This window comes from Podarcis bocagei (assembly GCF_964188305.1).
Source record: "Podarcis bocagei genome assembly, chromosome: 8".
NCBI classification, from domain to species: Eukaryota; Metazoa; Chordata; class Lepidosauria; order Squamata; family Lacertidae; genus Podarcis; species Podarcis bocagei.
The window spans coordinates 48,267,564-48,290,021 of NC_138133.1; positions in this window are offsets into that span (position 1 = coordinate 48,267,564).

Here is a 22,458-nt window from a genome sequence, read left to right on the forward strand (position 1 = left end):
GCAGGCAGGATCCCTGGCAAAGACAACTTCACAAATTAAACACTGTGCTCGCTTGCTACCTTGCCCAGACAGTCCCTGGTCATATGAAGTGGGATACTACAAGTACCATCCCACAACCCAATAATTTTCATCCCTGCTATCCTTCCTGCCCTTGGCCTGAGGGACAGATGTGTCCTCAATTGTGTGTGTGTGTGTGTGTGTGTGTGTGTGTGTGTGTGCGCGCGCACACACACACACACACACACACACACACACCCCTATCTATCTATTTGTCTGTCTGTCTGTCTGCCTGCCTACCACTAAGTCTGATATAATAAATACTTAAAAACAGCAATGGTGAAACCTGCAAACTCTAATGCAGCAGGCAAATGGGACTTGAGGGATGCTGACTTGGTGTGTGCTGCTGGTGATTTTGAGCAGTTACATAGCCCAGCTGCAACAAAAAGGGTTATTTCTCCCCCACTCCTTTTTCTTTTTCTTTTATTTGGCTGTGGGATTTAAGGATGAGCTGATTTGTTCTGAGAAAAGGGTTGAACCAAAGGGAAAGATGCTTCTGGGGTGTAATCAAGTCAAAGCAATCACAAACTCATGCCCTTAATGCTTCAGACACCATTAGATTTAAATATTCATGGTGGGGTGTTGCTTCATACTAAGCTCATTTATGTTCTTGTGCTTATTAAATTATCTCGTGGCTTCCCCGCCCTTCCACTGTCTCCTGAGGGATCCCCCTTTGTAAAAACTTTTCAGCTTAATTCTATTAATTGCCATATTGTCTTGTCTCCTGTTTCCCCTTCTGGGTCCTGAACTTGTGTCTCTCTCCAGTTCTTGAACTCCTAGGCGATATTTCTATAGCATTGACTGACAACTCACTTGATCCAGAAACAAAGCCTCTGTTCCCTTATCTTTCACTCCCAGGCTAAATGTTTAACAACGTAGCTACAGAGTTGCAGTTTATCGCCGACCTATTAGTTTCGCCAGGTAGAAAAGTCCTCCAGCTTTGACGCTATCCCTGGCTGCGGGTGGGGTGGTCAGTAATAATCCATTAATTTATTCTCAGCTACATTAAGATGCTATTAACTCTAATTATGGAAACATAAAGGCAAGCATTTTCCTTTAGTGAGTTAGAAATCACGCTCATCTGTTCCAAGCTTTTAATTTAGAGGTTGAAATGGGTGTCTCTAGACCACATACTGCAAAATAACATGGTGTTTCTAAGCAGGGAATTTGTAAAGTGTGAAGCAGCTCTTAATGGGCTTTGAAGGATGAACATGTGATATTGTACGGAGCTCTGAGAAACTTCATCCACACAGATTTGTTTTAATGCTTGTAGTGTTTTGTTGTTTTAGGCTGAATGTTGTTTGGGAAGGAGGACAGGATAAAAACTGAATAACAGCAACAACAGTAATAGATCACCTCATTTTTCAAATAAAATCTGTTGGTTTTTTCCTGGCCTCCCTGAGCTTGCCTTAGGTCACCTGCATTACAGTTTGTCTGAAAAGGTGAATAAAAACCAATATAATAAAATAATTAAATCCACATTGTTTCATATAGCGAATGTCTTGTTTCTTCTCTCAGAGAATATACAGAAATATGTTACAAGAAATGCATAGCTACTACTACAAATGGCTGTCCCATGTTGTTTGGCCCACAACCCATGTGACATGACTTACTATATTTTTCCATCTATAAGATGCCCCCTATTTTGGGGGACTCAGATTTAAGAAAATGGAGGGAGATGTATCTGTGTATAAGACGCCCCCTAATTTTTGACATTATTTTTTAGGGAAAAAACCTAGTCTTATACATGGAAAAAGATGGTATTTATTTCATTTATATCCTTATTCCTAGGCCACTTTACCACCACTAAGGACTTCAAAGTGTAGAACGATTTGTTATTATATTTAAAACATATTTCACACTTTTTCTCTCCCTCTGCTCTGATTCAGTGAACAAAGTGGAGTGGGGCTAGGAAAATCAGAACTTGATGACACTGTTATCATGTGCTCTCTTTTCCTATGTGTTACCTGGAGAAGCACAGTTGTGAGGTTGCTGGGTTTTTTAGACACAGTCACTCATATTCATAAGGTAAAGTTCAATTCATAATCTTCTTTGGTTTTTCCAGCCATTTGCCTTTGTTCCATGTTATAACAGCCATAAAATAGGCTGATGTCTTAGGTACCTTGAAACAGGAAATATCTCAACTAAGGGTGGAATCCAAATCCCCTTTGTGCTGGGCTGGGGGTTGGACTGGGTGGAGGTGTCCCTTCATTCAGACCTACCAGCCTCCCCACTTTAGTCACTGAACATGTTGGCAGGCAGAAGTGATGCCAGCTGCAGTCAGCAGAAAGCTCCTAAAATGGAATTGCAGGAATTAAAGGCTGAGTTGGCCCAGGACCCATTGGGTCTGGAGCCAGCTCCACTGCCATCATGGCAGGATCGCTTGGAGTGATTTGCCTGCCTCTGCCTTCTGCCCCAACATGGATGCAGTGGATGCTCTCTCAAGCTCTGCCAGATGGCAGCCAGGGTTTGGGTTGGGCCCTTGAGGCTCAGCTAGATGGTGCCCAGGTTGCTTCCACATCTCCTGTGCTTTGCGCATCACAGTATTCTACTGTTTGGGTCTTATATCAAAGAGATGGTTGTTGCTATGTAATAAAAATAAATCTCGCAGCCTCACTGCCGACAATAAGAAAATGTAAGTTCTGCCTTCGAAAGCTCAACTTCTCTGTTTGATGTGTGTGCGCAGGAGGCAAAAAACATAGTGAGGAAGGGAGTGCAGTTTAACTGAAACATTGCTCCAGTAATACAAAAAATGGATTGGGACAAAAGCAGAGAGCTTGTATTCCAAGTCTATAATTTTTTTATGGTCACAATACACAATAAACTGAATTAATGGCACATTGAAAAAATTGTTATTGCTTTACTTTACAGTGCACAAATAGCATGTAATAACTCTGTAGTAACATTGCAACTATATTATCCAAGGGCCTTTATACTACAAGAGAGAAAGGGAACACCAAAGAAGCAAAGCAAGGAGAAACTAGATTTAAAAGGAGATGGGGAAATTGGAGATTGGAAGAAGCCCGTCTGTTTTCTTTATGTGAGCCTTTGGGGGCTTCTTTCAACCAGTGCTACACAGGAAGGAAAGTGGCTTTGCTGAGTTTAAATAAACTCATCAAGGGTGTAGAAAGCTGTTGATATGTGTGCTTCTCTGGTGGAAGAATAGTTCACAGTATTAAGTAGGATTGGGAGAGAAATTCATTCAGTTCACATTTTATTGCGAATCTATAAATTTGAAACTCCTGAAATGAAAAGCACAGCTCTGCTTTGAAATTTGCAGTTTGCCAAATTTTGTGATGCAGTTCTTCAACCAGAAAACATGCACATTAATGAAGACTATGTTTAATAAATGCATGCTAGTGAAAATCATGCACAAACATGCATTCTGTTAGAGGAAAATTGCTTGCAAAATTCAGAAGTGTGCAAACAAATGAGGAAATGGGGTAACTGACAGTTGAAAAAAATGAGGAGTTGGGAGGAACCTAGATTAACAGATTCATCCATCTCTGGTATTAAGAGATCCTGCTTTGTGAATATCCACCATGTAGGGCAGTCGTTCAAAATCTGTGGTGCATGCACCACAAAGAGGATTGATAAAAGTCCTGGTGTGCTGACTCCCTGAGACTGAAACAACAGAGAGGCTGTATTCATATGTATGTGATGATAAACCAACCACTAACAGTACCTCTAACTTGTTGAGCTTCAGTCTCAGTTTACTCCCCCCAAAGCCAGTGCATTACCTCAGCCAGATAATGATTAAGCACTTCTACTGTGTCATTTGGGTCTGCTGAAAAAGAGAAAGAGTCCAACTTCTGACACCAGCTGTCTTGGAGGGCAGTGCCACCCACTCCCAACCTGGACAGCCTCTTCAGAAGACTATCATGACTGATGGTACTGAAATATGCTGGGAGTATCCATAAGGATTACCAGAGTAACATTCTCCCATCTCTCTTTGAGGAATGGCACCAGTGATGCTCTTTAATAAGGGGTTTCTCCAACTCAAGTTCCAATTTTCAGTTTTCTAGCTTTTTTTTTTACAGTTGTGTATGTTGGTTTTCAATGTTTCACATTCAATGCATTCTTCTCATTCCCATGCTGGAGCAAATGCCTGAAACTTGCTACTGTAAGAATATTGTCTCATCTTGAGTCAGTTTTCCTATTCATTTGTGCAATAGTCAATAATGCTGTCATACAGCCTTCTGAACTCCAGTTCATCTTCACTCCTTCCTTAAAAATTAATTCCACCATCACCAACAATACAGAAAATGTCTGCAGGAAATTACAGAGATGTTTTGATGGTGTTCCATGTTCAACAGATTCACATACATTCTTGGCTGCTTCAAAAGTGTTGTTGAAAACATTGTTATTTCACATTCCTTGTAATTGCCTCCCGACACAGTAAATAAGTTTCAATGCTGCCTCAAAATCCAGATTCTTCTGCTGGAACAGTAATGTTACAGCTTTAAGGTACTCCAGTACTTTTAGCATAATTTCAGTAAGAAGGTGGGTGGGGATCTACTGATCTCATTGAGTGATCAAATACCTTCAGTTTTTAAATAACAAAATTTGTCACAAGATGAAGATGCATAGATTAATTTGAGTGTCGGCAGAATGAATTTTTTATCTGAATGTATAACCATAACTGAATCCAAGTGCAATCCAAGTCTGTAATTGAACTAGGAGGTGTTTTAAAGAACTGCCTTTATAAATCTGAGCAACACACCCCTTCTTAATAAAATACTTTCAGCTGTTAACATTAGTCAAAATATTCCTTCATCTCAGGTATTGCCTCAATTGCATGTACTTTTACCAAATGGAGTTGGTGATTAAAGCAATAAAAGAAACAAAATGTTTCAGTCGAGTTATTTTGAGATCAAAGCTCGAACACCACCAGATGTGCCTTTCATGACAGATGCTCCATCATATGATTGAGCAATTAGTTTGTCAAAATTTAACTGTAAGCTAGTCAGACTTGACAAAATTCCGGATGTTATACTTCGAACACTTTGTGAACGAAGCCCTAAAACAGCAAGATATCTTTCTGCCAGCTTCATGCTTACAAGATATCTGAGAGAAATTGCTGCATTTCCAATGTCTTGTTTGTCCCCAGCCTCACAAGTCAACAATTCAACACAAATACTTTCAATTAATCTGTTCCATAATAATTCCTACAACTGTTTTAGCCATGATTTGGATTATTTCATTTTGGATTGCAGGGCTGGTGTATTTGGCATCTGCAAGAATTATTTCCTTACACAGTTTTCTTAGAAGGCCAGCAGTGTTAGTCCATTGCAACAAAAACAATGAAAAGTGACAATCACTGCAAAGATTAATGTGACACCGTAAAGACTTAATACATTTATTATGGCACAAGCTCTTCTGGACAAGAATCCACAAAAGTGTATGCCATAATGAACACTCACACTTTACATTGTGGGTGCCCTTTGTGGGATCGCGCACGGTGCTACAGTTCCCAGGGAACTTAATGGCAAACAAGGTCTGGCCTGCCATTCAGTATTATTATTTGGAGGTTCACACCCAGCCTCTGTAGTCAAGTTTCATTGCTGGGAGGTGGGGCCAGTCCCATATATATATATATATATATGGGGTGGAGCCAACAGTAGCCACCCACCCTCCCCTCCCTTAGTTTAATGTTTTCTTGTTTGCAGGTCAACTTTTTCTTCCTGTTTAGCGGGGGCTGCTACGGTCTTTGACTGGTTGCTGTTGAAGGACCGGAAAGAAATTTTCCTGCATTGGCAGGCTTTGTCTTCCCCGTAGCAATTCATCACAACTTTGGTAGTTTATGGCCTTGGATGGAATCCGTTAGTCTTTTCTTCCCTATAATTGGGGGGGGGGCGTGAAGTGGTGACTCACCCCACTGCAGCATCAGTTCCAAGGTCCCATCTTGAAAGGGGTTATATAATGGGTGTCACTGGCCATACACTGAAAGGTTGTCAGTGAACTACCCCGCATGCGGGGATATGGCTGGGCTGCCTGCATACACTTACGTCTATCAGTGCACCCCCATATCCCATTTACCCTGATGTTTCCCAGTTCCTCCGGCTGGAGGGCTGGGAGGGGTACACGCCCAAGGCCTAAGCCAGGGTCTTCCTACATTTGGAAGTTTAACAAAGTTGTGGCCTAATTCCATAACACATTGTCAGAGTCTTTATTCCTTTCTTATGATCACTGGAGGGCTGGGGCCGTCGCTGCCTGGTCACACAATAAATTTGTTCGGGTTGGATCCAGCATTCCCTGCCCAGCTCTTGTGCTAGCGGATGGGTGAGTTTTACTGTTGCACAACATAGTAATCTGCTGCAACAGTTGCACAAGCAGCAGTTCATTTCACAGCAGATTTCACCATGTATTGTGCAACAATGTTACAGTCGCTTCTGCAACAATGCTTCACTGCCTTAAACATCTGGCCAATGGAACAACCATTCCAGCAGTGGGAGACCTGAGAAGCAGAGCTCGCTCCAATGGCTCCGCTGTGACAGGTCAGCTCCATAAACCCTCCTCTCCCCTCAACTGTCATTTGGGGACAGCCATTCCACCAGACTCCCTCAGTGGTGGAGAGGGGATGCAGGTCTCATTTCAACAGTGTTTCCCTCAGTCACCTCCTATGGGTCTAGAAACTGTCTTGGCTTGATTGGCCTTGGTATGTAAGCTACTATGGGAGTCTTTTTTTTGGCTGAAGAGTGGTGTACAAATGCTCTAAATAAATTCATTGTTACTCTTTTTATTGTTTGTCCTTACGTAATTTCAAATAATTTTAATAAAATAAATAGCAGCAATTTTTCTGATATCAGGTAAGATAGCTTGAAGTACTGGAGTTAGCATCAAATGATAACTATCCAGGTAGTGGTATTAAAGGAAACAAAAGGAGTAATAAGGCTAGGTTCTTTGAGAAATATCACAGCAAAGTGTATACCTGAAGAATATTTGTAACTCTTTACCTTAATAAATAGAGGTCTTGCACTGAAATGGGAACAAAAAACAAAACAAAACAAAAACCTACCCCATTTAATAACGTCCACTTGCCATTCAGAGGGAATTGATTTACAATTTTAGCAGCACTCTGAAAATACAGGAGTTGCAATAATATTTGAATCAATGGTCTTTCAAAGGCTGGTGGAGGCAAAACAAAGCCCTGTCTGATTGAACAACCAAACCGCTTTTCATATTAATCACTAAGAACGTGATGAATTTCACTGATGTAGAAAATTAGCACCTTTTTGCATGTCGCTCAGATTTTGATTTCCTCCTGGAGGACGCTGTGTCATGAATTATAACTGCAGCTTCCCTGCTCCACCTAATGCTGTTGAAATCCATTATTTCTTCTAGAATTATGAGTCTTGTTAGTGGAAATCCCAGCTATTTCCTTTCCAGCATCTGCACTGCGGTCATTCTATTATTAACGGCACACTTATTAAAAATAAAAATGAAAGAATCAGATTTGTGGCTTTCTGGCAGGGGGGTGGGGAGGAGGAGGGAGGAGAGGGAGGGAATGGTTATTGAAGCTTCAGTGGAAGCAAATAAGCCCAGTGTGCCTGCTTCCAATTGACACAGCTGTCATGTAAGCATTTGCTGCTGCTGAACAGCTTAAGGAGTCTAAGCTACAAAGCCTTGTAGCCATATGTAAACAATACAGCCCTGATGACAGGTTTACAACACTGGAGACAACATGTGCAGCTGTTAGCCACTGGTTTCTATAGAATGATACAAATGTTCTTGCTTTTTTTTTTTTTAACCACAGATTTGCAGATGCTCAACACTGGGTCTTTACAGCAGCACTAAGTAAAGTTGTACCACAAGTGGCTGATGACAATGTTTATCTTTTCAAGCCTCATTAGGCTTGGTGTAATCTCCTGCACCATACACTCAGGTTGTGCAGAAAGCCCCACAATCTTACAATAAAAAATCCAGGTTCAGCACCAAAAGTAAATTATGCAGATGTGTGCACTTTGCATAATTGATCCTACTCCCAAAGGTCATGTTTTTGGAAATTTTCAGCAAGGGTTGTCATAGAAGAGAGAAGGTCATAGGTAGTGAGGTGTCAAAAAAGAACACCTGCATTTCTACAACAATTCTCCATCAATTTATGGGGGGGGGGGAATAGCATTGGAAAATAATGAAAAGGGAAGAAAAATGTTGATGGGAAAATGTTGATAGGTGGATTGGAGGGTTTTTGTTGTGCTTACCATTTTTCAAGGAATGGTTTTGATGAAATATCAATAATAACAATAACAACTTATTATTTATACTCAGCCACTCTGACAAAAAGCTTCCCTAAACAGGACTGCTTTCAAATGTTTTCTAAAAGTCAGATAGTTGTTTATTTCCTTGACATCTAATGGGAGGGTGTTCCACAGAGCGGGCGCCACTACCAAGAAGGCCTTCTGCCTGGTTGCCTGTAACCTCACTTCTCGCAATGAGGTAGCTGCCAGAAGGCCCTGGGTGCTGGACCTCAGTGTCCGGGCAGAGCGGTGGGGGTGGAGATGCTCCTTCAGGTATACTGGACCGAGGCCATTTAGGGCTTTAAAGGTCAGCACCAACACTTTGAATTGTGCTCTGAAATGTCCTGGGAGCCAATGTAGCTCTTTCAGGACCAGTGTTATATCATTCTACAAAGCTGCTCTCTACCACAGCTTTCTTGACTGCTCACATTTTTTAAAGGTAAAAGGGAGAACTTCCCTTAAAAACAAAATCTGCAGCCACACCAATCGCATGCTTGATAACCAGACTCTTTGCCTTCCAGTGCTTTAAATAAAGCTCAAGGAAAATGTCATGGGGCAACTTACATATAGTATCCCCCCCCCCCCAGAAGTGCTCACAGCTGGGAAGGTTGCAGAGCACCGGGGCTGGGGGGAGGCGGTTCCTTTGCACCATATTGACTAAGATCTGTCTCGCTACTACATTCAAATTGACAAGGAGGAAACAGTTGCTTCCAGGTGTATCACTAAAACAGACTCTGTTACATTGGAATCATCAGAGGGGAGCGTGACAAAGGGTATGTGTGGATCTCTCACATGGTATCAGCAAATCCACTTCTGTTCTCTGTCCCACATGCACATATTCCGTGTTCAGGAAATGAACTATATAATGAATTTGCAAAGCTATTTCCCAAGGAAACTGTAATAGTTAAACTGTTGTTGTTGCTAATTTAATGGATGTGTCTACTGTTATGGAACAAATAAAAAAGAAGGCAATCTTCTCACTGCTTCAGTAATTATTTTACGAAGAGAAATAAATCTAATTGTGTTAGAGCTTCTTTTTCAAGGTATGAAATATGAATAAAACCAAAATATTGACAAGGAAGTATTGCAGGAAAAATAATCAGATAAATGCTTGAGATTTGATATATAAACAACTGTAATTATCCTGTATTTCTTACTTAGCAACTGGCAGTGATTATGTAGAAGTGGATCACACTGGGCAAATTCATTCCATTATGTTGTTTTGGATTTTTGTTTTTTGTTTTTTGTTTTTTTTACACTGTTTAAAGATTTCTTCATGCAGGTTAATTTCTGAAGTTATTCTCATCCTTGTCAGTATTGATGGTTCTCCATAAGAGCTGAAAATAATGATTGTGTTGTTGAAACATCCTACATACAGATAATGCCCTGTTTCTAATATTACCCACTGGGATGGTAGACATTTTACTAAAGGTAAAGAGCTGCTAAGAATGGAATTTCGATTCCACCGCTCTTTGATGTAAATACCCTTTTGCAGAAGAAGGATGAGAACTCATTCTACAGAACTAAAAGGTGTTCTTGCTGCAGCTGTTGTTTTCGAAAGCATCCCAAAACCTGGATGGCAGTTTTTATATAGAGGGAACATTAGGATGGAAGCATTTTGTCAAAGGTGTGTGAGGAAAGTAATAAAGTTGACGTGTTTGATCAGAAAAAAATCATTGTCAATATTTACTAAAGATTGGAGACCCCTTAAAGACTTTTTGTGTGAAAAGAAAACGAACTCATGGCATCTGGGTTTGAGGAATGAAGAAAATATTGGTTTATAGAAAGTGGAATTGTTGGGTATTATCTTGCAGTGGATGTTTTGAATAATTTTCTATATATAGCTGACAGATGAGGAACTGGAAGTTCTATGTTTTAACTCTTTCTTTTTTCCCTCCCTTCCCCCCTTCCTCCCTTCTTTGGTTTGCACTTTTATTTAGATTAGTTTCTTTTATCTTTTATAAAAAGATATCTGACATTAACTTTTGTATATTTTCTTTCCAATTTCAATAACCTCTATTGGAAAAGAAGAAAGTAATAATGAACATTTATAAAATTGTTAGCACTTTAACGTTTGGAATCAATCAGGATTCTGTTAGACTGCTTTATGATTCATTGCTCATTTGAAGGGGTAGTTATGATTGAAATTGAAATACTTTATCGTCACTTGTACAACATGTACACAGTGAGATTACACGAGCACCCCCCACTCAGCTCTCTTAGTCTTAATTCCCCTCGTTTACTGACGCATGCCCACCAAACCCGAAAGTCAGTTGCCCTGTTGTTATCTTTTCATTCAGCAGCCTAACAGTCCATGGATAGAAGCTGTCCTTTACCCGGTTGGTGCAACTAATTATGCTTCTATATCTTCTGCCTGAGGGCAGGAGATCAAGAAAGTGCTGGCCAGGGTGTGAATCATCCCTGAGAATTTTCCTCACTCTCCTGAGGCAACGTTCTTCCGCTATTTCATCCAGTGGATTCACGGGACAGCCCATAATATCTTGTGCTGTATTCACCCCCCTCTGTAGGCACTTCCTATCAGATGATGTCAAACCAGCATACCATACCGTGATGCAGTATGAAAGGACACTTTCTATTGTTGACCGGTAGAAGGAGATCATCAGATGTTGATTGGCATTGTTCTTCTGCAAGACTCTGAGGAGATGGAGTCTCTGTTGGGCTTTCTTAACCACCTGGGTTGTATATATTTTCCAAGTAAGGTCTTCACTGAGATAAACTCCTAGGAATTTAAAGGAAGAGACTCTCTCCACAAAGCCCTCCCCAATTTACAGCGGGGCTAGTTCTCCTCTCTTCCTCTGAAAGTCCAACACCATCTCCTTTGTCTTGCTGATATTAAGGTGCAAGTTGTTCTCTAGGCACCATGTAGATATTTTTTGGACCTCCCCTCTACACCCTGATTCGTATAGTAATAATAATAATTATAATAACTTATAATATAAGTTAAGTTATTATAAGTGCTATAAGCCCATGTCTAAGATCCACAAAGGTATAGTGTTATAGAAAAACCTGAGCTTCAGTGTTGAGAATTCACCCAGTTTTGAGACGGAAGAGTTTGAACATTCTAAATGTAGGTGATGCAGGACTCTCTTCAGTTGCAGTAAACAAGGTGGAGGATTTCAGAAAGCACAAAACAGAGTTTTTGCCCAAATAGTAGATGGGAAAGAACATGGGTGGCAGCTAATATTAGTGCTACTCATAGTAGATCCATTGAAATTACTGGGTATGGCTTCATGAGGAAAACTTAGTTGGATACAACTCCATATTTTTACTGTTTAGTACAGGATTCATTTCTTTCACCTACTCTTCATCATAAGGTCCTGGGGCTGGGGGTGGGGGAGTTACAACAATATAAAAATAAAATACTAAAAAGTCAGTAGAATAGGGTGGGCTCTGTCTGTCTATCAGCTCAGTGTCAAAGGCCAGGGAGAAGTGTTTCCAGCGTACAATAATAGCTATACAATAAAGTTGCAATATGCACTTCTGAGGGGGAATTCCACAGGTTAGGGGCTGCAAACTTCAGGGGAAGTTTTGGCAACAGACTGCAATATGGGAAGCATGGAAGGGAAGGAATCAAAATGTCAAGGCTTCAATGCCTGATCAACAGAGTGGATATCAACCAGATATTCAGAAGATTTCCCTCCTAGGAAAGGCATGAGAGTGAAGAAATGCTATCCAATCATGGACTTATGTGAAAAAAGCAGGCCACACCTGCCTTGAGTATAAGAAAAAAATAGTCTTTCAAAGAAACAGGGGATTTGTACATCTTTAACCAAACACAGAAACATAGAATTCTCCTATGCCTTCTCCAGGCACCACTAGTAAATGATTATGAACGTGGAGAATTGCCTCCTTCTGAAAGGAAGGCATATTATGTTACATTGCTTACACTACATACTTCACTTGGGTATTTTGGGCACTGGAAACTGCCGGGTGCTATTACAGTGCCCTGGAATACCTGATACGTTTGATCTTCGTTGTGGTTATTTCAGAAGAAGTGTCACATTTACAGACAAGAGTTGCCTTAGCTGCACCTTGTAAAATCAGAACAGGTGCAGCTGTCATGCATAATGCACCTTTTGTATTCTGGCCCATAAAATAAAGCTGGGGAATTATGCACACAAGGCGAGGTCTGCCAGCATGTGTGTGATTTCATAACTTGTTGATGGCCCCGGCGTAGTTCCAGTCACGTCACTGTGACTTTTGTGGGAAAAGGAGTTGACAGCCTTTGCAAATATATCACTGGGAATTTGCTACACAGAGGGAGGACATTGGGCATGCTGAATGTCTGGCCTTTCTGAATCCAAACATTTGGCTTCTCGTTTATACTGTATCTATATGCCAAGAGTTTAGCTGCTGGATTTCATTTTTAAATAAATACTATAGCAACTGCTTGTTTCTAACAATTAGAGAAGAAATAATACACCCTTTTACTTGAGTTAAATGGTAGAACAGGAGGTGGCAATGGGTTGCTGGGCTTGTTTTTTCCCAGAAGCTCCTGGTAGGAGCAGGCAACAGGCTACTGACCCGTGTGTTATTTTTGACCTCTTCCACTACTAAGTCCAGCCTGGCTTTAAAAAAGAATGTGTTGTTTGCTGAGTCTTGACTACTGCATTGGTGTCAGCAATTGAGCTGATACAGTCTCAAGGTTATATACAACTCCCTATTAGAGCTCCCAACTGAGAAGAGTGATGGAGACCCCTTGCTTGAAAACCACAACCTATTTTGGTTCTAGATCAGGACTGGGGAATCTTTTTCAGCTTGCAGGCTGCATTCTTTCAAAGGCAACTTTCTTGTGGCTGCATACCAGTGGCAGGCAATGCTAGAAGCATAAGTGGGTGGATCAATGGATATGGCACTTACCCTGGCACATTCCAGCCATGCAAAAGAGAACAATTTCTGCACATAAACATACACATACACACCTCCATTCTCCATCTAGGCAAACAGAAGAAATTATCACAGTTTAAGGACATTTTGCAGCCAGACAAAAGCATTTGAGGAGGAGATCTGGTAAGGGGTGCAACCTCAGGTGAGGAGTGTGGCCTGGGGTCATTTCTTGGGGAGAGTCACAGGGACATCTGCTGGGCCATATTCAGTCCCTGAGCCTGATGTCCCTGACCCCATGCAATTATGGATTACATATTGAAAAGGGGTACCACACCAGGTCTGTCTGTAGTAAACAATTGCTTATTTATGATTTGATCAATGGTGCAGAGTGCCTTTTCCCAGCTATAGCTAGTTCACCATCTGCAACCCTTTGCCAAACACCAAGACAGCAGCAAGCTGCAGCCCTGCAGCTGCCACCAGCAGGACCAGCTCCTCACACGCCAACAAACGTCATCCAGTTTCTGTGTGGTGGTGGAGAATGGTATCTCCTCCAACCAAAGGAAAGCACGGCTTCCTCCTGCAGAATGAATTGATCTGAACAATTGATGGAAGCTTGACATATGTTGCCAGTTCCACCTTGAGAGCCAAAAGCAACACACTAAAGGACTCCAAAGGCTGCAAAGAAGATTTGTATTCTATTACCTATTTAGACTAAGTTTACTCGACTTCTCCCTGTCAGAAGCACAGCTAGAAGTCAAGAATTTGGTTTTACAAGGAAAATATTCCCTAGCTCTGCTTCACTGTTCATTCGCTTGACAGTTCCATAAATCACAATATAAACCCTTGAGAGGAGAAGCTCCAGGACTTATCCCTAAAGGATATTATTGTTGCTTGCCAATGTGTTACAACTTTACTATTAGCTACAATGAGTGAACACTCCACAGTTTCTTTGCCTTAAAACCCTGATATTAGAAATTAATACTCAGATGTTTGCTGTTTGACTTTGAAAACACTGGAAGTTTAGACAAAGAAAACCAGAAGAGGGACTGTTTCCATTATTGTTTATTAGACGCGAACTCTTTCCTCTGCACTTAAGGAGTGCATTCTAAGCAGCCTTTCAACAAGTCTGTATCTGTGCCAACACAGGGCCATTCCAGCCATACAGAGCATTTGAAACCTTCTACTTATCCAGCAGAACTCACCGATGCACAGATGATATCCTTGGGGTTTGCTACATTAAAAAAGGGTCCTTTTTTAAATAAATGGGTGGCACTGTGGGTTAAACCACAGAGCCTAGGACTTGCCATTCAGAAGGTCGGCGGTTCGAATCCCGGCGGTGGGGTGAGCTCCCGTTGCTCGGCCCCTGCTCCTGCCAACCTAGCAGTTCGAAAGCATGTCAAAGTGCAAGTAGATAAATAGGTACCGCTCTGGCGGGAAGGTAAACGGTGTTTCCATACGCTGCTCTGGTTCGCCTGAAGCGGCTTAGTCATGCTGGCCACATGACCCGGAAGCTGTATGCCAGCTCCCTTGGCCAGTAAAGCGAGTTGAGTGCTGCAACCCCAGAGTCAGTCACGACTGGACCTACTTGTCAGGGGTCCCTTTACATTTACCTTTAATATCATTTTTAAAAAACTGGTTTTCACAAGAAAGCATTTCTTTATTTAGGATGCAGTCCTATACACTCTTACCTGGCTGAGAGTTACCTCAGTGGGAGATACATAGTTGCCCTTGGTTGCCCTGATGGATGGCCATTTCAGAGAGCAGAAGAGGGGGAGTGTGACCTCGCTTCTGCTTTTTTCTCTTTCTCCAGGATTTGATACCATTGACCATGGTATCCTGGACTGGCTCCGGGGACTTGGAACTGGGGGTGCTGTGTTTTTGTGGGTCTATTCCTACCTCCAGGATGGAGTTTGGAGAGCAGCATTGTGAGAGTGCTTGTTGGTCCCCTGGCAGTTACGCTATGTGCTGCCTTAGGGCTCTACCCAATCTGCAATGCTATTTCATATCTGTGTAAAGCTGCTGGGAGAGATCATTAGTAGTTGGGGGGGGAGTGCCATCAGTATGCTGATGACACTCAGCTCTATTTCTCCTCAACATCTGAATTAGAAGATGCCATGCAGGTCATGGATGCTGTGATGTAAGCAAACCACACAACTTCTCCCTGGGTATCCTGGAAATGGTAGTTTATCCTTTACAGAGAGATACCCTTAAAAACTACAGTTCCCAAAATTCTTTATGGGAAATCATTTGCCCAGGAAGGAAACTGTCCATTGGTATCTATGGTAGCTGCTCTCCTGGTGCAAACAGCACGCGCGTGCACACACACACACACATACAAAACCCACCGCTACCAATTCCGCTCAAGACATTTGCAGGGGTAAATTGTGACCACCACCTAGGTCCTAATATGGATCAGGGTCCATTACAACTGCTATTTAATATAAAGAAACGCAAGGGCCAATTCTTTGATTGCCACATTTAATTTGATGTTCATGGATCAACATGGACTATTATCCATCTTTCCCCTTCAGTATTTTTAACAGGGAAAGGGTCCTTTTGAAAGGAAGAAAGGAGAAAAGGAAAGTCTGTTTGAAACCAAGCCGGCCTTCACCTAGACTACCATATTTTTCACCCTATAGGACGCACTTTTCCCCCTCCAAAAATGAAGGCGAAATGTGTGTGCGTCCTATGGGGCGAATGCAGGCTTTTGCTGAAGCCTGGAGAGCGAGAGGGGTCGGTGCGCACGGACCCCTCTCACTCTCCAGGCTTCAGGAGAGCCCCACTGCCAGCCCCACAAGCTCGGGGGACAGTGGAGAGGCTGAACACTGCCATCCCACTGTCCCCCGACCTGGTTTGGAGGCTGGCGGTGGGGAGAAGCCTGCTCCTCCCCGTGGCCAGCCCCGCATACTCGGGGGATAGTGGAAGAGGCACAGCGTGCCTTTCCCGCTGTTCCCCGACTTGGTTAGAAGGCTGGCGGCAGGAGAAGCCTGCTCCTCCCCGTCGCCAGCCCCACAAACTCGGGGGACAGCTTCCTGTCCCAGCCCCGCGCCAGGGGGATGGAATATTTTTTTTCCTTTATCCCCCCCAAAAAACCTAGGTGCGTCCTATGCACCGGTGCGCCTTATGGGGTGAAAAATATGGTAATCACCTGGAAGTTATTGAAGATTACCTCAGCTTGGACATAATTTTGCATGCAACAAGCCAATATTATTTGTGGCCTGTGCAATATACTCCTCCTCTTGAGACAGAGTCTCTGTTTCAGCAGCATTGCCCACTGTATGTGTGCATGCGCTCAGGCATGTGTATTCACTTGTTTAAAACTGACAAACTTTCCTCCCCTTTTGAAAGCAAGGAGAACCCTGCCTTCATTCTCCAGCAGACATACCAACGTGCTGACAGCAGCGTATATTCATGACTTACACTGTATAAATCACTGCCCTGCTCTATTAGTCAAAGAAAATTATGGCAACTGAAAGAAAGGTGAAAAATAGCAGGGGACAGAATTATAGCTCTCCATATGCTATATATTATTTGCAAATTTATGGGTCCAGAAAAAATAAGAATCAGAAGATAAGGAAGGATCTGCTTGGGAGATCTATGGGTGTAGCTGGGAGATTTTGTTGGCTTCCCCTCCTGTAAATAAAGTTGTGCTCTTTTCATTTTTTCTTTTAGATCCCAAAGCTTTATGTCATTATAGTCATTCTTTAATATAAATGTTCCTGAAATGTTGTAGGCTGCCAAAACCACAGGACTGTGGAGAGTTTAAGCTTAGTACTTCACAGTTCCATTCCATTATTTTGCCTCATGATTTCTGAGCTACGCTGTAGTAGTCATGGTTGCTAGTTTCTCCAAAGAGCCCAGCAGCTGGAATTTTAATACACTGCCAAAAAGCACATGGCTTGGAAGGGGGGAAATGTTATTATTTTAATTAACAGTGTGCTGAATTGTTAATCATTATTAAGAAACAAACCATCGATGAAAACAACAAAGTCAGTTCTAAGTAAGTGAACAAAGCCAGGATTCAGTCTGAGAGAGGGGCTTTTTAGCATGGCAGAAACATGTGGTACGTGAAGATTCACTGCCTCAGAAGAAAATACTATAGAGCTAGTTGAAGAACAGGAGCAGACGGGGTCATGCCATCCTGTCCCATCTCGTAACTTGACAGCTGCTGGGAAGAGCACCCTACAAATGAGATGTGGCACTTCTGCCACACTTTCCCACAGTGCAGTGGTGAAAGTAACACTGATGTATATACAGCTTCTCAACGTGATGGAGCCTTGTTCCAAACAGTGACATGAGATGTCAGTGAGATTAGCTAAGCACCTGTTTCCAGAGGCTCATCTTGTTTTCCAGAGGCTATGATAAGATTCAGAAGAGACAGTTTCCTCCAGTAGATATAAGAAGAAGGAAATTATTACACTGGAGAGATCCATTCCCTTAAGGCAAGCCAAAGAAAGAAAGAAAGAAAGAAAGAAAGAAAGAGAGAGAGAGAGAGAGAGAGAGAGAGAGGGCAAGAAGGAAGGAAAGAAACAAGGAAAGAAAAATGTTTTGTTTCGTTGTTTTTTCCTCTTCCAGGGTATTACATCAGCCTTGACAACCCAGTGAATCCCTCTTTCATGGCTGGTTACAATGTCACCTTCCCTGCCCTAAACATTGTCAAAGGAAGGAGTGCCAATGAAGTTCTGGTTTCACAAGTAAAGGAGGATGTTTGCCTGTCTAGAGACTACTTAGGTGAGAAATGGGCTGCTGCTGGTTAAATCCGGTTTAGCATGGAAGGGAAAAGGGTTGAAAGAGGACATGCATCCCCCTAAGCAGGCAGAAGACGCCAGAAGAGTTGCTGCGTCATCCCCTGCCTGACCTGCTGAAGTAAAGATGGAGACCGGGAGGACTCGATCTTACGTTTGGCAATTTGCAGGCTAGGACTACATGAGTCTAGTTAGCCATAACCACACCGTCTCATGTCAGTAATTTTGCTAAATAAGAAAAAGAATGTTAAATGACCCTCTTGATTCATAATGTTTTTTTTTTAATGTGAAGTACTTTCTTCCCTATCTTTTGAGCTGAAGCAATTTCCACAAGGTATCTTTATATTCCAGTGTGATTTAATTAACAATGAGCTGATTCTGAAGTCTAAGCTATTTTGCTTGTTCTCAAAATCCTGTTAAAGTGGGGTAGAAAGTGGTTTATTGAGGATAAGGGGAGGAATGAGGCAGCAGGGAAGTCAGTGTGGTGCAAACATACAAGCAGGAGCACTGGATTGGTGCTGAATGAGGCCCATGGGATAAGCCACCACAAACATATTATATTAACCAAGCTTTCCTATTTCAATAGAAATAATAACCTTTGGGAAGAGATCATTTTGTGCTTCTTATGTTGTTTAGTGGTAAGGAGTAGTCTAGAACGTACAATCAAGCTTTTAAGCTGCATTTGTTTTGTTCCCTATTTTTGGTTGAATGCTCTCCCCTTAACCTTATCAAAACAGTTAAACTTCCTCAAGTTAGCAAGCAGAGCTCCTGTCTGCATCTTAAAGCAGCCATTGCTGACACGGCTCAGCAGTGCTGAATTGATCTTGCAAGCCTCAGGCCATCCTGAGCAGCGCATAATGTTCCACTCTACCAAGGCATGCTTGATTTAAAGTTCAGGCCACTCTAGCTCATTGTCGGTTAAACAAAATGTACCACTAACATTATCTGAAGATTGCGCAGTTGTCATAAATGCTATCACACTATCTTCAAGGAGGAGGAATGAAAAAGGCAGGGATTCTATAGTCCTTTCTGTTGATTGAATCACAGTTCTGGCAGGAGGTTCTCTGTCCATGCAAGTGTGCAGTGATTCTAAAAGATATATCTACATGAAAACTGTAGCAGTTGCTCAAGTTTCATATAGTTTTCCTTCATGTTCAAAGCATTTTGTATGCACATGCAGTGATCAAATATTTGCTGATTGACACAAGAGCCCTCATCCACAATAGATTTTCCTCATTGAGCCAGAACTCTTTCCGTTCATTTCAATGCAGGGAGGCAATCTATGCATGCATTTCTTTGTGCATGAGTTAGCTCCTTTTCCATTGCAATGAATAAGTCTAGTTTGGGATACCTGTACTTTATTCAACACCTATTCTCATAAGTAGTGAAATCTTCACATTTATTTAACTTGATTTATGGTTTGTGATGGTTCACACACTAATTAAGTTCATTGTACATGTAAGTTGTATCTACTGGGGGAAAATGTGCCTTTCATCCAACTATCAAAGTCATATTTTGAGATTTATGGTCAGATTTGAATAACAACTTCATCACTAATGTGGGGCATCATAAAAATTTTAACATAATATTTGGGCGCAATACAAGTTGTGGTTGTGCTGCTAAATCCAGATTTTATTTCTGAATGAACATATATATTCACATAGTCCATTGCTGCTTTCTTTTGGTCAAAATTCCATGTACTATATTTCACCTAAATATGAAGTTAATTTAACATTTATCATAGTGTGCTTTGTAAATCAAGATTTGTTTTAGGGTACTTGCACAAAACATCACTACAAGGCTGGTTATTCCCACCATGGCTAATCCTACCAGAACTGTAACTCATCCCTCCTCCTTTCTCTTCCCATGGGTGATAGCAAGAAAGTCACTAGAAACAGAAGGACAAAAGCTGAACCCTGCACTATCTAGTCCACCATATTGTCCCTGAAGTAGTCAGATACTTTTGAGAAACTCCACTTGTGATCAGTGGCAACTGTTATTCAGAGGCACACTGTTTCTAATACTGCAGGCAGTATATAGTCATCATGGCTAGTAGTACCCCATGGGAAAAAGGAATGCTATTAAGATCCTTAGTAGGGTTTTACATTCTAGATGGTACTCATTCATTTCAAGCTTTCACATTTGGCTTAAAAGGGAAGTTTAAGCAGGAGCTGTGAGAGAAGTCCCTTATGCTCCATTGGACTCTTTCAATTTTCAAATCATAGAAACTAATGTAGCACTCCAGTTTCAATCAAGCTTATTACTGTACTTCAGTTGGGGCTGGCATGGGTTGGCACAGTCAGGCATCTGCCAAGGGTTCACACCACAGCAGAGGCCCCACTGAAACAGCCCCTAGTGCTGCACAAAGGCCCTCCAAAGCTTTGAGCCGACACTGACTTTGATTTTCTTTCATACTTTGGGGTGGTGGTGGAATTATTTGATTAAAATATAATGGCAGGTGATTTTGCTTTAATAGATCTCATTTTACTGTTTTATTCCCTTCTGTGGTTAATTTCTGTCAGGCCTAAGCTAAGTTCAAACCTTTTGAGGAGCAATCAAAAAGCTTTCAGGGCACATTTTTGTTGGCTTGTGCAATCTGATAACAAACAGAAAGTAATTTTTACTTTCATCCACACTCTATGATGCAAAGATTATGATCGTGTCAGTGCTTACTTGTGGGAAAGTTTATATTAAATAAAAAGTAAACTGAGGTGATAAGATTACAGGTTGGCCTTCCTTTGATTACTCAATCATCACAACCAGTAGGAAATGGGGATACTTTGTAAAGTAATTTTATCTCGGTCTGCATAGATAGTGATTTTCATTGTAGCTATCTGTCGGTGAGTTTAGTTCAAGGCGAGAATGTTTCATACATATTTCCTTTTCCTTTTTTCCTTTTTTGCTGCTTGTTCAACCGTAATATTGGACAGTAAAATACTCCGTAATCTGAAATCACTGCTGCTGTCCTCAATGCTAAGTAACATGAACCACAAGTAGAAAGTTTAAAAGAAAAAGGAGAACTATTCCATAATTTACCTGCAATACGAGTAACACGGATCTGATTCAATTCCATTCTTTTTAGGTGGTTGTGGGAGTGAATAAACTTGGTGTCTCTAAAAACAACCTGAGCATTCTATACCCTCATAGAGATGAGGTGTAACATAATAGTGTTAGAATCATGACTAGGACTCGGCATCAAAGCTAGTATGGTTATCTCTGTAGATTTGAACAGCTACCATGGGTTGTAAGGCCATAAGAAGATCCTGCTGGATCAGGCCATAGGTCCATCTAGTCCATCAATTTACCCCCATGGTGGCTAATCAGATGCCCAAGGGAAGTCTGCAAGCAGGAGCTGAGCATGAAGAAGAAGAGGAGGAGTTTGGATTTGATATCACTACCCGAAGGAGTCTCAAAGCGGCTAACATTCTTCTTTCCCTTCCTCCCCCACAAAAAACACTCTGTGAGGTGAGTGGGGCTGAGAGACTTCAGAGAAGTGTGACTAGCCCAAGGTCACCCAGCAGCTGCATGTGGAGGAGCGAAGACGCGAACCCGGTTCACCAGATTACGAGTCTACCGCTTTTAACCACTACACCACACTAGCTCTCATGACAGCACTCTTCCCAACTGCAATTCCAAACAACTGGTAGTCAAAGGCATACTGTCTCTTACAGTGGAGAGAGAATATATCTACTGTGGCTAGTAGCCATTGATAGCCTTATCCTCTACGAATGTGTCTAAGCCTCTTTTAATGCTATCCAAGTTGGTAGCCACCACCATTTCTTGTGGGAGTGGATTCCATAGTTTAACTACATGCTGTGTGAATAAGTTCTTTCTTTTGTCTAACCTGCATCTTCCAATGTTCAGCTTCACCAAATGTCCCAGAGTTCTAGTATCATGAGAAAAGGATTAAAAAAAATTCTATCTACTTTCTCCATGACATCCATCATGTCTTTTTTAATCTTTTCTTTAAACTAGAAAACCCCAAATATTGTAACCTTTCATCTCCTTGGTCATTTTGGTTGCCCTTTTCTGAACCTTTTCCAATACAGTGGTACCTCGGCTTAAGAACTTAATTCGTTCTGGCGGTCCGCTCTTAACCTGAAACTGTTCTTAACCTGAGGTACCACTTTAGCTAATGGGGCCTCCCGCTGCCACCACACGATTTCTGTTCTCATCCTGAGATTTTTAACCCAAGGTACTATTTCTGGGTTAGTGGAGTCTGTAACCTGAAGCATCTGTAACCCAAGATACCACTGTATCTTTCTGGAGGTAAACAGCATTCCAAGTGCAGTCACGCTATAGATTTGTCTAAAGGAATTATGATATGGACAATTTTATTTCCAATCCTTTCCTTAATGGCCCTTAGCATGGAATTTGCCTTTTTCACAGCTTTGGGTCGACATCTTCATCAGACAATCCACTAAGACCCCGAGGGCCCTTCAAAAGCCTGAATTGATTGAGTCAGAGAAAGAAGATCAAGATATAGTCATCAACTCGTTGGATATAATAGTCTTTCCCACACCAGAGCAGCAAAATTATTTGCAGGTGGGAACAATCTCTTCACTTCCAAA